The sequence below is a fragment of the Triturus cristatus genome, chromosome 2_2, assembly GCF_964204655.1.
Source record: "Triturus cristatus chromosome 2_2, aTriCri1.1, whole genome shotgun sequence".
In the NCBI taxonomy this organism is placed as follows: Eukaryota; Metazoa; Chordata; class Amphibia; order Caudata; family Salamandridae; genus Triturus; species Triturus cristatus.
The window spans coordinates 489,829,040-489,844,440 of NC_140582.1; the positions used below are offsets into that span (position 1 = coordinate 489,829,040).

General features: G+C 43.0%; 1 protein-coding gene across 2 annotated transcripts in view; it reads right to left on the bottom strand.

Annotated features, from left to right (window-relative positions):
* The window catches only part of NOAZFP (nucleolar atypical zinc finger), a 230,839-nt gene extending 215,909 nt beyond the window's left edge, over nt 1-14,930 (bottom strand). Inside the window, exon 1 of one of the 2 annotated variants that reach the window (XM_085641596.1) lies at nt 14,538-14,930. The gene's annotated coding sequence lies outside the window, so the exon portion shown is untranslated. The remainder of the gene's footprint in view (nt 1-14,537) is intronic. The other variant, XM_085641597.1, reaches the window with a different exon arrangement.
* Nucleotides 14,931-15,401: the final 471 nt, after the last annotated feature.

A 15,401-nucleotide genomic window follows, 5' to 3' on the forward strand; every position in this document is an offset into this window, starting at 1 on the left:
ACCAGGTTCCGTCACAGGCAGCGCAGGGATCGGCATATATCCAATATTCCTCCAGTCTGTATGACTGGCGCTTCATCACGTCGCTGATGCTACGACGCCCAGTGGCGGTGCAGAACGCCATATTCTCATCGCTCCACAGTCCACCTTGGCGTACACAGCACTCTCCTGACGGGTGCAAAATAGTGGGGGTGGGTCCACTTAAAATAATAGCTCCGGTGTCCAAAAAACCCACTGCACTCGCGGGGTGAGTTCAATCCTTTAATAAAAGTACACAAGTTTCGAGGACGCGTTAAGTGGACCCACCCCCACTATTTTGCACCCGTCAGAAGAATGCTGTGTACGCCAAGGTGGACTGTGGAGCGATGAGAATATGGCGTCCTGCACCGCCACTGGGCGTCGTGGCATCAGCGACGTGATGAAGCGCCAGTCATACAGACTGGAGAAATATTGGATATATGCCGATCCCTGCGCTGCCTGTGACGGAACCTGGTGGTTGACGAGGGGTGCTACAGACCAACCATCCACACGACGTGATGGGGTGCCCAGGCTAGCGGTAATAGAGAGGTGTGACAGCTGAGGAGTCCAAGACATTGGATATGGATAGACCTATACCTCTCTCCCTGACATCTGCCGCGCCTAATGAGCATCCAGCTTTGATATTTAAGGCACTGATCCGCACACGCGAGCTGGAAGAAGGCAGAACGCCGAAACGCGTCCTCGAAACTTGTGTACTTTTATTAAAGGATTGAACTCACCCCACGAGTGCAGTGTGTTTTTTGGACACCGGAGCTATTATATATATATATATATATATATATATATATATATATATATATATATATATATATATATATAGCGATACTGACTGACTTGCGGAGAAAACGTCTCCACTGCCAGCACAAACAAAGGATCCCTCAGGAGTGCAAAACCATGAAATGCCACTACAAGCCTCCAAACGATCCTCATCACGCCGGTGGGTTTGTTCCTGAACCTTGGTGCCAAATTGTAGAGGCAAGTATGCAAACATATAGTAGTTCCAAAGGTACTTTATTAACCAAGGTACAGAGCTTAGAGGACACATGCTTCCAACTGGCTGCCCTCCTCAACTGCCCCGCCACCTTCCAGCAAACCATGCTAGAAATAGAACCATCATACGAATTAATACAATAGAGCCCACACAAGGCACGTGATCCAAAAGTTTGGTGACGTCACAGTACAATCGACAAAAATACAAACAGACATGAAATCATTAGAGGCAAAGATTAGTTAACTTAATCTCTTCATGGTCGCACTTAACTAAGGTATTGGAAATGATCATTTGAACTACAGGGAAGGTTTAAGAAATTAAGAAATTGACAAAAAGGCTGATGTGCCAGGTCTCTCAGTAACAGATTGGGACCAAGGTTCTGGAGCACTGTGACAAACACATCGAAGGCAGCTCTCAGTGCTCTTCAATTAGGCTATTGGTAGTTTGATTTCCGCAGCCACAACGCCATTAAGGAATTAAATAACTACTCAATGACAATAGTGTACAACCTATTTGAAAATTTGATGGAGGAATATTGGCAAAACCGCTCCATTATGATGGCCAAAAGAAGACTGCATTCTCCACCACTCAGGTACCATACCAATTCAAATTTAGACCCTTCCCACTGTAAAGCATCCATTAACATTCTCAACATTTAATAATAACGATCCTACAGGGACATTGGGAATGTGCAGGTTTTTACTTGAATGACATGATGATTGACAGCCCTACATGGGCAGATAACGTTCTGATGTCTGTTAAATCTTGTCAACCCACAGCAAAATGCAAATTGGTTCAGAAAAGATCTCTATACTTGTGATACAAGGTAACAACAGTGCCAACCAATCTCTATGCTCCAAGTAACAGTCCAACATACAAACAACCAACCAATCTCAATGCTCCAACTTACAGTTCACCATACAAACAGCCACCCTCCCCCCCCCACCCCAAAAGAGTATTAGTATGCCTCTGGGGCTTGTGGACAACTACTGGTGGTTCACCTAAATCATTTCTGACCGGGAGCCTGCTTACAGGCTGCTAGTCCATACAAAAGTAACTCTATGGGTCATCTATACATTAGGAATTTGCAGGGGAGTTTCAAGATCTCCAAAAGGCCATTTGTCATTAACTCATGTTAGTCACATCTGACTTTCCCAACCCTTTGTGGTCCAAATGGGAGTATCAGACATGGGTATATATGCCTTGTGGTAACAGACAATCATCCATCAAGAACCATCACTTTATTTTTCTTGAGTCTAACCCAATCCCCAACATTAACACACTGCTTGCTAATAGTACCGGTTTTCTTTAGCAACATGTATTGCATCTTTAACTTAAATTCTTCACTCTGCGTCGTATGTCCCTGAAGTACACATCAGCAATTTCACCATGATCCTTCCTTTTGTTTCTCAACCATCAAGGATCTAACTTCGTGCTAGGTTTCCATCCTGTTAGCAGCTCAAAATGACTTACTTTTGTCACAGAATTAGGTGCAGTATTTTATGCAAGCAGCATTACAAAGCTTTCCTCCAATCTATCTTTGTTGATAGCTGAATAGCTTCCTTTACCACTAAACCTGACCACTGGCCTCGGGATGGAACACAGCAATTTGTTTGTGCACAATGCCACACCTCATCAAATAATTTTCTAAGTACTTGTTGACAAATTGAGGTCCATTATCGGTTACCAGTTCATGGGGGATATCTTCTCTACAAAATACCTCACCTAGAAATTCTACAACACAGTCTGACGTGACCTTCTTCACCATTTGTATCTCCGGCCATTCAGAAACATAATCCACTATGACTATAACAAAAGCTTCCTGTTTAGATAGAACATTAAATGGACCAATAATGTCCAATCCTAGCTTCTACCAAGGTGCTTCTGGAAGCTCTACAGGATGGGGTTCAGGAACCAACACCCTCGCAGTTTTGTCACTTAATACACATTCATTACAAACTCTGACTTGGTGTTCAACAAAGATATCTATTCCTGGCCACCAGATATTTTCTCTGACTCGCCTTCTAGTACTTGAAATATCCATGTGTCCTTAATGAGCAATACCAACTACTGTCTTCCTTAAGTTAAAGGGTGGAATTAACTTGTCACCCCTTACCACTATGTCATTCTCCATAGCTAACTCATCTCGAACCTTAAAAAAACATTAACTCTCCTGGAACTTCCCTCTCATCTGGCCAACCATTCTTAATGAACGTAGTCACTTGACGCAATTCTGAGTCTTTCTTCATCTCCTATTTTCATCTGGTTTCCTGTACTACTGGATGCTTCAAAATCACTATATTAATATCCTGTAACATGAATGTTACTTCACACTCATCACCATCAGTATGTATAGAATCACCCTACGGCACAGGTAGTCTGAACATGCAATCCGCAAGACGTACCCCATGCGATATTGAAAATTCTGCAACCTAGAAGCTAGCCTAGCTAATCTTGCCGTTATGGCTCAGCCACCCCTAGGTGCCATCACATGCACAGTTGGTTTATAATCTGTTTTTATGGTGAATTTAGTGGCCCATAAGAACATCCGGAAATGCTTTGCTCCCCAAACACAAACTAATAGCCCCCTTTCAATCAACGAATAATTTTTCTCTGCCTCATACATAATTCTTTACGCATATGCTACAATCCATTCAAATATAGTATTTCTCTGCATCAAAACAACCCCCAAAGCACAGTTGCTGGCATCAACCATAACAACACACTTTGCCTATGACAAAAGGTTTGAGGCAGGGTGCTTCAATGATTTCAATGCCATGAGTGCTGGAGTCATACTATCATTCCATACGAACTTTGTGGGGGTTTTTTTGGTTTTTTTAATGGTCTGAAAATATCCACCTTTGAGACAAAGTTAGGAATTTATTTTGCATAGAATTCTGATAGATCCAGAAATGCAACTAACTGTTCTTTACAACTAGGAATAGGAGCATTCATGATATTCTCCACATGGTTGTGCTTTGGTTTAATACCAACCCCACTAATAGGATGACCTAGGTATTCTACTTCTTATTTCTTGAATTTACAATTTTCAGATTCTAGGGTAAGATCTTTACCAGATAATGCTGCCAACACGTTACTTAAATTGCAATCAAGTTCTTCTGTGGTCTTTCCAAAGACTAGAATATCATCTTGGAAACCTATTGCACCCTCTATGCATTCCAATGTTTCTTTCATCAATCTCTGGAACAAAGATGCTGCATTAGCTAACCCGAATGGCATTCGACAAAACATAAACAGGCCTTCTGGTGTGATGAATGCAGCAAGATTCTTGGATTCATCCTCTAGTTTGACTTGATGAAATGCGCTAGCCAGGTCTATAGTAGAAAACACCTTAGTACCTGCCAATGTGGTGACCATCTTGTGCAGGTTGGGAAGAGGATGGGCATCCACCCAGATGGCACTATTAAGTCTGCGCAAATCAATACATAATCTCAGTTCACTAGAGGGTTTCACCAAAATGACAACCGGAGAAACCCATGGCGAGGACTCCATAGGTTAAAGAATACCTTTTTTTGCACATGCCCTGTAACATGCATTAAGCTTCCCTCTATAAGTAAGTGGTACATTTCTGACTATGTCTAGTTGGAACCGCATTATCATATAACTCGGTACAGTGTTTGAAACCTTGATACTCTCCTAATTTATTTCTAAAAACCTAAGGGAATTTCATCTATAAGCCTAGTATAAAGTAATCTGATTGGGCAAATTATTTCAGTCCTTCAACTGTTTCACAAGAATTCCCAATGATGTACACACGAGGGTCCGCCCTACGGTCCAATGTAATACCCAATTCTTCTTGATGCGGCCAACCCAATAAGGACTGTCCATTTCTTGCCACAAACACCTCACCATAGGCGTGTCTTGCAGAAAAGAGCAGGTTTGCACAAAAATAGCTCACCCAATAAATTTTAAGACCAGTGTACCCACCAGGCACTTTATCGGGTGGTATTAAAATGTTGTCAGGCCATCTCTCTTCCACTGTAGTCAGTGAAATAATAGTGTGTCATACACAAGAATCTTCTAAAACATTAAGGATCTCTCCATCTAGGAATATGCTACACAATCGAAAGTTCTTATTCTTGCCATCACTAACACAACTGTATTGGGATTCAGACCATGACCATTATCATCATACTCCATATCATCATAGTCTTGTACAAGACTGACTTTCTTAGCAAAAGATCTGCACATTTTGTTGAAATGTCCCTTCTTATTGCATTTAGAACAAATCTTATCAAAAGCAGGACACAGTTTTGAATTACCTAAATGTGACATACTGCCACATCTATAACAAAGCTATTTCTTTCTTCCCCCCCAGGTCTTTGCCACACCGTTTTTGTGTGTCATTTCTTTGCCATACGTTTTTTTTTGTTTTGTCCCCACTATTTATGTTTTTTAAACTACATGGACCTCAGTATTGGAATGGACCTCAGTATTGGAATGTCCTCTAATTTCCAACCCAAATTTCTTTGAATGCCCAATAGTTTTTGCAATTTCAATCACGGTATTAAGAGGCATGTCAGTAGTGTTCCACAATCTCTCCTGTATTTTAACATGTGTTTGCATTAAAATGTGGTCCCTTAAGACCTGCTCATAAGTGATATATTCAAAATCACATGTTACAGCCAAGGACCTAAGTGCCGACACACATTCTTCTACGGATTCGTTTTCACATCTCATTCTCGTCATCAGTGTAGGAAAAGACCTCTGATGAATCAGAAGAATAGACAGAAGTCAATTGACGAAAAACAACTAAAAAGCAGTGAAGGCCATCAAGTACCGCACCAGTGTGTGTTGTTATATCTAAATTCAAACTAAGGCGCTTAACTTTAGGTGACCCCCACTGCTTAGGAATCACTAAATCAACAATGTTTTATACAAAAAGAAAAGTTGCGCTAACATTCACAATTTGTTTATCTTAATCAAGTGATCAAAGTTCAAAGACAAGTCTTTCTTTTTCTTTCATCCAAAAGTTTGCAGATAATATCCAGTCACTTGAATTTAGTCCATCAGAAGTCGTGTGTTTATATTCAAATCCAATTTTGTTATTTTATCAACAAGTTATTCAGCCCAGCCAATGCGTTTTGTCCATTAGGACTTCTTCAGGGTTGGACCAGGTGCATGGTGTCACAATATAGTGTGTATCTCCTCCCATGACATGACTTAAGAGGGAAGTTGTCCTAATATCAGGTGGTTTGGTCTACCCATGGGCCTTTTTATCGTTCCAGACGCAGCACCAAACGCAGGAAATCCACTATGGATCATGGAGCGAGCATGCTTCATTCACGCAACACGCTTCTTAGTCACCACACGGCTGCATAATACGAGCTATACCGCGCACACACAGGAGGCGCGCACTTGTGCCCATTACATTAGAACACAAGTGTAACAACAATCCTGTCATGATTGTGTTATATGTAACACACACTGCACATTATCTGGAACTTAATACCCCATGAGACTAGCCTTAATTCAAAAGTGCCTGGCATGTAATTGAGTAATTTGGTGCATGGAACGCTAGCTTCCAAGCTAACATTTTGAACCCTGAGCGATAGTGCAGCTCAGGTCTGAATGGCATGGCCTGGCATTAGGACATGGATACCAGGATTTCATATTTGTTTCTGACTTTAAAGTCATTCTCTTTCTCTCCGACAGATAGAAAAGTCATTGCCATGACCAATGTGCTTTTTGTTTTGCTATCCGCTATCTTTTTCCCAACCAGAAAAAGTATGTGGGTGTTTTGAGGCAAAGCTGTCCGCCTTCATACTCTAAAAGAAAAGAATGGTAATCACATCATAGGCCTGTGGACCACTGTCTGCGGGAGCGATGTTTGCAGTTTGGTGGCCGTGTTTGAAGATCACCAAGAGATAGGGAGGATAGCACAGGGTAGCAGAGGCTGCCATGGGTGTGGCACACATGGACCAGTGACTGCAAAGCTATGGGCATAAAAGACAGCATGGACCATTTTGGGTGGGTCCTCAGTGCACACAGCACTATCCTCCATATTATAAATGAAGACAGTTTCCCTGCATGCCCCTCTGCAGCCAGACCACTTACCCTGCCATATTTTGTTCTCCAATTACCAGAGGGAGGACCAGATGGACATAACAGAAGAGGCAATATCACTCAACCCACACAATTTTCTTGAGCATACAGAGAGGAGGCCACTGAGAGAAAGAAGGACTTGAACTTTGAAATAAGCTTTGGTGAATCACAATGTGTAGTTCTGCTTTAGTCCCGGTCTCTTCACCAAAGCAGGAAGAGTAAGAGAACACTGAAGAGACTTCTACGACTACTTCAGACTGATAAACTGCACTAAACTACCAATTCCACCTCCTCCTAATAAACCTTAACTTCTACATCTCCAGCCTGCAGACTTTGTTTTCTCCCCACTATCTCAGACCACCTACCAGAGACCTGTTCACAGATATAAACGCTCATTTGGTTGTACACCTATTATTGTATGGTTACGGCTGGGGCTCAATGCTTTGGCTGACTGTTTCACATGAATATAGTATGCTAATTTAATGTTTGAAACAAGGATGTCTTCAAAAGCTCCTGTACGATTTATATAACACAGCAAGAATGGCCATCTTCTTTCGGGTGTTAAATCAGTTTCGTTCACATAGGGGAGACACTTTAAGGCCACAGTATTTCACTTACTTGATAAAGAAAAGCTCAAGCAATTCTACGAAAGACTAAAACACTAACCATCTATACCGGCAAAAGCGAGGGTGTTTGTTAAAAGAAACAAGAAAACCCAAACAGCATGTTTTCTATTCATATTTAGTGTTTGATCCCCTAGATCGTGACTGTAAACTAATTGCAGTTTATGCTTGACAGACCAGGCTAGCAGATGCATACTGAAGTAAGCCTTGTTAGGTGCACTAAACCATATACAAAAGAATTCAGCATTAGCACAGTATATCATATAATAATCTAAGAAGGAGGATGTGTTAAGGTTACAATGCAAACAAACAAATACTGAAAAGTTTGACAGATAATGATACTAGGCAACCTTAAGCCTCCAGGAGCAGACACGAAAAAACTGATAACACCACCAGTTACAAAAACCTATTCCACGGTTCCTGCTCTTCATAGACTAGTTCAGACAGTCAAGTTGAGATCTGAAACTGGCAGCCTTCTACATTTGAGACCTAATGACATAGAACTCACATCTTTCTTCAAGAAAGAATGGTGCATTTATTCCAGATGAGTAGAAATTCAACTTCACGTCAAATGTAACTTCCCTGTCATTCGCACTGCAAACAAAGGTTTTTACTGCTGAATATTTTAAAATGACATACAAAAGATTAAAGACATACACACCCCGACCACTTTCACCTAATGGACAGAGGAGAAGGAAGCTCTGTAAGGAACCGTGACGCACAAGTTATTCAAATATTCTGAGTATATAATGATATTTACAACAGTAATTAATGAGTTATCAAGACAAAAAGGCCTATGATTGATCAAATCAAACTACAAGAGTGAAAATAATATTTTGATGTGGTACACTTTTCTAACACTGCTTTTGTTTAAGACAATATGAGTATCCCCAATGATAAAGCCAACTAGTCTGGCTTTTGTATAGTGGGTGCACAGGATGCTGTGCCTCAAAGGTTCCCGGACTATAAAATCACTTTCCTCGTGAGAACTAAATAACAGACAGGCAGGCCATAGAGACTGGCAAGATGTCTACGCAATTTCCAGTACCATGCCAAAAGGGAGATGTATGTCATTTACTTCACAATGTTGAGTTCAACACAGCTGTATACATTTAAGTAACAATAGCTCATTAAGTGTCCGTTTTACAAGATGTGCAACCAGACAAAAATCTGAACTCTCACTAGTAGGAACATTAATCACCAGAGTTATCTTAATATTTTTATAGTTGCCTGAAAACTACCTGGTGCACAAGGAAGCTCATGTGCTTTTAAACCAAAAATTATATTTTAAACGCAGCGCCCCCCACCAAAGTCAATGCCAGGTGCAACTGCACCAGTTGCACTGCCCTAACGCCAGTTCTGCTCCCAGCAATGGGGCAGGGCAAGCATTTCTAGAAATGGAGTGAGAGCTAATCTCATACCAATTATATGAAGAAAAAGATCTATGTAACTGGTGAGGTGTTACTTCCCCAAATTCCAGCAAGCAAAACAAGTTAACAGATTTCTTGCAGATGATTTAAGGGAGAGTAGATTTCTCCCCTGAGAATGTTTTGAAACTTTTTGGATCACACTTTCTAAAACTCTGTAGACCCTTATGGGTATTCATGAAATATTCCAGTACTTTCGTGGTAACCCAGGGAAGCCTGGCCTTTCCTAGGAGTAGATCTTTTATTTTTTTTAAATGTCTTTAGTCGATGGGGGTGCTCCCTAAATTTTTATATTTATTTCTCAACGTCCACTTTCCACTCACCAGCGCCTTCCTGCTGCATCATAGATCTAACCTAATCACTTGGCACGAGCGGGTGGCCAACCCTGCATTTCTTGGGAAATACTCACACTGCCTCTCGCTCAAGGAGGGATGGGGGCACCAGATATGACCCTCTATAAATTATGCGCCCAGGCACAATTTTAACACTTCTGGATCCACCCAGCTCCCTGCCAACCCCACGTTGCAGTGAAAAGAGACCGTGCAGATCCCTGGCCCTTGCCCACAGCACTGCATGCTACATACAAGACAACCAGAGCGGAAATAGACACAGTAGAATGTGTTGTTGGGCATGGGATGGCCTCTGGAAGAAGGCAGGGAGCACTCAGTTATATGCTCCTTCGCTTACCCCCTGATGCCGCCACTACAAGTTGAAGGTGCCAAGCAAAGGGCCTACCACCACCTAAATGTCCTTACTTTTTCAGACCTATACTCTGAGGACACGGTCCTGCAACCAATGGCCACTGATCCCTCTCACTGACTTACCACCCTAGACCTCTTCTTATATTACCAAATCAGGGCCACCTGTCGCACCACTCTTGAAACCTTTCCAGCTCAGCCTCCGACACTTCAAGCACTCGAATATATTCTCACCACGCCCTCCCACTGTAATTTGATATTGCGCCTAAACACCATTGTTCAGAAATATTTTCCCGTGACAACCCACCGTGCTAGGGCGCTATGGGACGTTTAAATCACCCTGACCTGAGACTCCCATTGGACATTCTGCTGCGGGCAACTGGAAATGCTATCACCTAATTATAGGTCACGGCGAATATACTACAAATTCTTACACCGTATAGATCATATCCCAACACAGCTGCATAAGCTGGGCTTGGCCTATGACCCTAGTAGTCTCCGGTGTGCACTGCCGCGTGCCTCTTTTCTTCACCTAGGATGAAAACACCCAATGGTAGCCAATTTTTGGAAAGAAGTATTCCTGACCATACAGTCAATAACAAACTTGCGAATTGATTGCACCCCACTGGTAGGCATACTGGGCTATATCAAAGACATTTTAGCTGATAACCGCAGGCTCACGGCTATGATGCCATAAACTGGGGAAAACGCCAGGCTCCGAAGGAGGAGGACTGATTGTGGAATACTGCTCCAAACAACTGTCCCACTTCTGGGTCACGTCAGTCACGTCCTAAAGATATCTGGGAAACTATACTTGCTTATTTGAGGTACAGGGACGCTGACGCTTCATAAACACAGACAACCCCCCCTCGGTAAGCCGCAGTGCCCAGACAATACACATAACCTCCTCCCCCAAAACCGGATGGGCCGCCCTGTCCTTTGGCCATCACTCTACAAACTTACCTTATTGTGTTGTTGGTAAACGTGACAAAGACGATGGCTGCCTATTTAAACTGGCATGCATTACAAAATACCAATAGGATCCTATTACAAATGTGTGGTTATGTGACCCAGGATTCTGGTCTAATGCATAATGAAGTATGTACTTTCTAGTCGCTTTTTTTTTTCTTTTACCTCTGTTGCCCCACCCCTCTTCTTTCTCATGTATTCTAGTTTCACATAAATGATACTGGCTGTAACTGATCACAACATCTTATGTAATGTCATTAAATGTTAATAAAAAGAATTTTTTTTTTTTTTTTAAATGTCTTAAGTCAGAAATTACTTCCACTATACTAAGGTCATCATTTTTTCCATGGGTGACCCCTTATGCTAAGGAGTACATTAAATATGACAGCGCCAGAAATTTACCATGGATACTTAAGCCACAGCCATGGGTAACTCTAAAAATGTCCTCCGGTATACAAGGGTCAGCATTTTGCCATTGACACCCCCTATAAAAGTGTTACCTCAAATATCAGTTCCAACATTTTGCTATGGATCCACCCCATGTCCTAAGAATTACATGCATCATCTATGGTCTTCGGCCAGGTGTGGTAGTGTGTGTTCTGTGTCACTGCTGCTCCGCTGAGTATGAATGGGCTAGCAGCTTTCTCAGTTAGACAGTTCGAGTCCCCACAGCCAATTATGGTGTCTTAATACAAGCATGTCAGGGCCTGCAATTTACCATCGGTAAAACCTCTCATCCATATTCTATTAGTGCCCTTTTTCAATAAGGCAAGAATAACCTCCAGTATGCCAGACCAGCAGCACACTTGCATGATTAACACAGATACATTGACACACACACACTCTCACTATATCTCTTGCACTCTTTCGTGCATTTGTACTCCGTCACACTCACAGACATACTGCCACTCACACTTCCATTAGTCAATCTGCTCATATTGTGTCAGAAAAGCTTTCCCCGCTGCTTCTGTTATACCTGCCTTGCCTTTCAGTGAAGCTTAATAAAAACATTCTCTATATGCTATTCAAAAATAATAACATATTGCCTTGTCAATGTGGGCTACAAGTATGATGTGAATGAAAAGTACACTTTGTTAAAATAGCTTTACAGGGCTGGTTTTCGATTTCACGTGTGGATCAAGCAGTTACAGTATTGGAAATTAACTAATCCACGCTCTAACACGCAATATCACAGCATCCAACTAATCTTATGAAATGCTTGACTTCTTCGGCAACCATGGATTTTATCCAGTAACACTTTGCACTTTTGGGTTTTTGAGACCTGACTTATGATGTAAAAATATATATATATATATATATATATATATATATATATATACACACACACACACACACACACACACACACGTCCCTGAATGAAGCATTGTGAATGAAAAGCCAGGAATGGCTGAAGGTGTCACAAGATCATCAATCCATCACTGTCCCCCAAAGCCTCAGCCCTAAGTCTGTCTCCTCGCGCCATCCCACATTCTCAGTCCACTCTCCCCTCTTGCACCAGCCCCGTTGTTGCAGATGGAATTAAGTAGGCATCTAGAAGTACGGAAAGAGCAGGTATTCTGTGGGTGACTTTGTAGAAGTATGTTTATATTCAGCAGAGTTGTATAATTTTTATATGTGCAGAGTAAGAGCTGTGCTCATGTAAGTGCTGGGTGATGGTGAACAGAATGAATGCAGCATGAGTGGTGCGAGTGTACGGAAAATATGTGCCGATGCAAGTCTCGGGCGAACTGTATGAATGCAATGTGAGATGAGGGCCCAGGTGAGAGGAGTGTGTGGAGAGTGAGAGGAGTAAGTGAAGGGTGGTGTGAGTGGTGTAAATGCAAGGCGTGTGGTGTGCCTGTGTGTGGTGCAGGGTGAGCAGCGTGAGTGAAGGGTGAACTGTGAGTTACTGGTGAGTGCATGGTGAGAGGAGTTAGTGCAGACTGAGTGGTGTGTCCCTATGAGTTCTGGCAGACTATTGTCCCTATGTGCAGGCAGGATGAACAGAGTGCTGTATGAATGCATGCTGAGGGTTGTCGGTGTGAGAGCAGGGTGAGAGGTTTGACTACAGGGTGAGTGCTGTGCTTGTTTGCGTGGTATGAGTGCAGGGTGGGTGCACAGGGTGCGATGTGACAGTGTGAGAGTAGGGTGAGAGGAGTGAATGCAGGGTGAGTGATGTGACATGAGTTTGAATGCGGGTGAAAGTGTAGAGTGGGTGGAATGAATGCATGGTGAGTGATGTGCTTGTTTGAGAGATTGCAGAGTAAGCAGTGAGTGACACGTTAGTAAAGTGTCACATGAGTGCAGGGTGAGTAGTGTGCTTCTGTAAGTGCAGGGTGAAAAGGGTGAGTGCATGGTGAGTGGTGTTAGATTAGTGTCATCATTCTGAGTGCGGGGTGAGTGGTGTGCTCATGTGACCGCAAGGTAAGTGGATGGAGAATGACGTGAGTTTATGACAAGGGGCATAAGTGCAGTGTGGTAGCTGTGAGTGCAGTGCGAGCGCTGTGCTCCCATGAGCACAGGGTAAGAGGAGGATGAATGGTGTGAGTGTAGGGTAACAGCCTTCACACCATAGGGTGAGCGGTGAAAGTGACAAGTGGGTGGAGTATCATGTGCGTGTGGGTAAGCAGTGTGCATGTGAGTGCAGGGTAGGAAGAAAGTGAATGGCATGAGTGCATGGTGAGCAGTGTGATCGCTGTGAATGCAGGGTGAACACTAGTCGCTGTGAATGCAGGGTGAACACTAGGAGTGAGAATGAGGTGGGAGTTGTCTGAATACAGGATGTATTCCCAGACACCTTGAGTAACTCAGGAGTGTATTGGCAGCTATTTCAGATATAAGTTAAACTATTGCTCGTATGGCATCAATCAGGGGTAGAAGAAATAAATAATGTGCTGATTCGGCAGCAAACTTTCAGTCTCCTGATAAGGGTTGCCGCTGATCAGATTTATACCAGCACCACCAGTATTTTGATACCCCAGCCAGTACAAAAATAAGTAAAATCACATAAAGCCAATATTTTTAGCACTTATTTGTGCATACTTCAAACAGAGGACATAAAAATCACGTTTAAATGTGTTTGAGGATAGAATTAATGATCCATGACTAATTACAGGAAACAAAGACAGAAAGGTCATATCACAAATGAATGCATACCATTTTATTTACAGCCCTATTTAGTGTAAAGAAGAGGCCCTAGCAGATTCCTTAATCAACAACAAATGCCAGGTATTTTGCTCTAGGAAAGGTAGCATCTCTATTCCCGAGATGCCTTTTATCTAAATGCATTCCCCCACTGTGACAGTAAAAATAAAATACAAATGTAAGGAATAGGCAGAGTGGGGGCCAAGGGGGTGTTGAAACCAGTGAAAAAACACTAAGCATCGTTAACCAGTTCACAAAGGCATGTAAATGGTCTTTTAAAAGTCGGGTGCTGTGGAGATAAAACTCCAGACACTGCCCAGCCGAGCCCACAGCACCTCAACTTGCAGCAGCCCGCGTGATAGACATCGAGAGGCAGCAACCCGGATGACACACGCGACGTGAGGAGGTGGTAGAGGAGGGGGCGCTAAAACCCTTTTAGCTCTATGGGCGTTGCGCCCCTGGTGTGCGAGGTAGCTGAAAGCGGGAGGTGAACGAGGGACCTTAACCTAACAGAAAAGAGTAGTAAGGGACTTGAAGGATATCCCTCCCATAGTTTTGAAGATTGGCAAAGACGTGTGTTCACCTGTCAGCTTCTTACACGAGTACCCTCTGCGAATTCAACGCCACGACTGTCTTCCCTTGCTAACCTCTTAACGGATGTCATATGTCTGTATTATTTGCACTTCCGGGTCGTAAACCAACGAACTTGCCGATTGGCTCAGGCTGTGTATTCTGCGCATGCGTGTCAAAGGACGATCGCTCTTAAACAGCACGGAGCGCCCCTTTCTTCCTCTTTTCTGTACAACAGCCGGTGTTCCGGTGCTGGAAGGCTGTCTGTGGGTGTCAGCGCGGGCAGATAGATGACAGTTACGACGTTTGCCTAGTTTCTAGCCTTCTGATGAGCAGTGGTGCGAGGGAACGGGAAACTGCTACGAGCTGTCGACGTGTCGTGCCACTCTCAACTATTGGGTTGTGGGCTGTGATACGCTAGGAGTGTAGCGGACGACGGAGAAAGGGTTGTGGGGGTGGCTGCCTGATTGGGATCTGATACATGCCTGTATATCCTCTAGTTGTTCAGTGTTTGTGCGCGGTGTCAGCGGTGCTTTGTGGGTAGGATGTGCTGCACTGCTTCTCAAATAGACCCAGCACCAAGAATTTTCAATTCTATTAAGGACACGGAGGCTTCGGATTATGCTTCTCTTTCTTATATTTGCTACTCACAGCAGCCAATGAACAACGTTTTGTATGCAAATAAAACTACATTTCCCATGATGCTCGTCCATACATCACATCCTGTATAGCCCCATAAGAGCCACAGTGTCCTGTTTCTCCTCCTCTTTCTTTGCTGCTCACGCAGACAGTTAAGTGCTCAGAACGTTATGTGGTGCATTATGTCTTAGTTGACTGTTGAATTATCTTTGATGATGTTGCAGTTATGTTTGCGCTT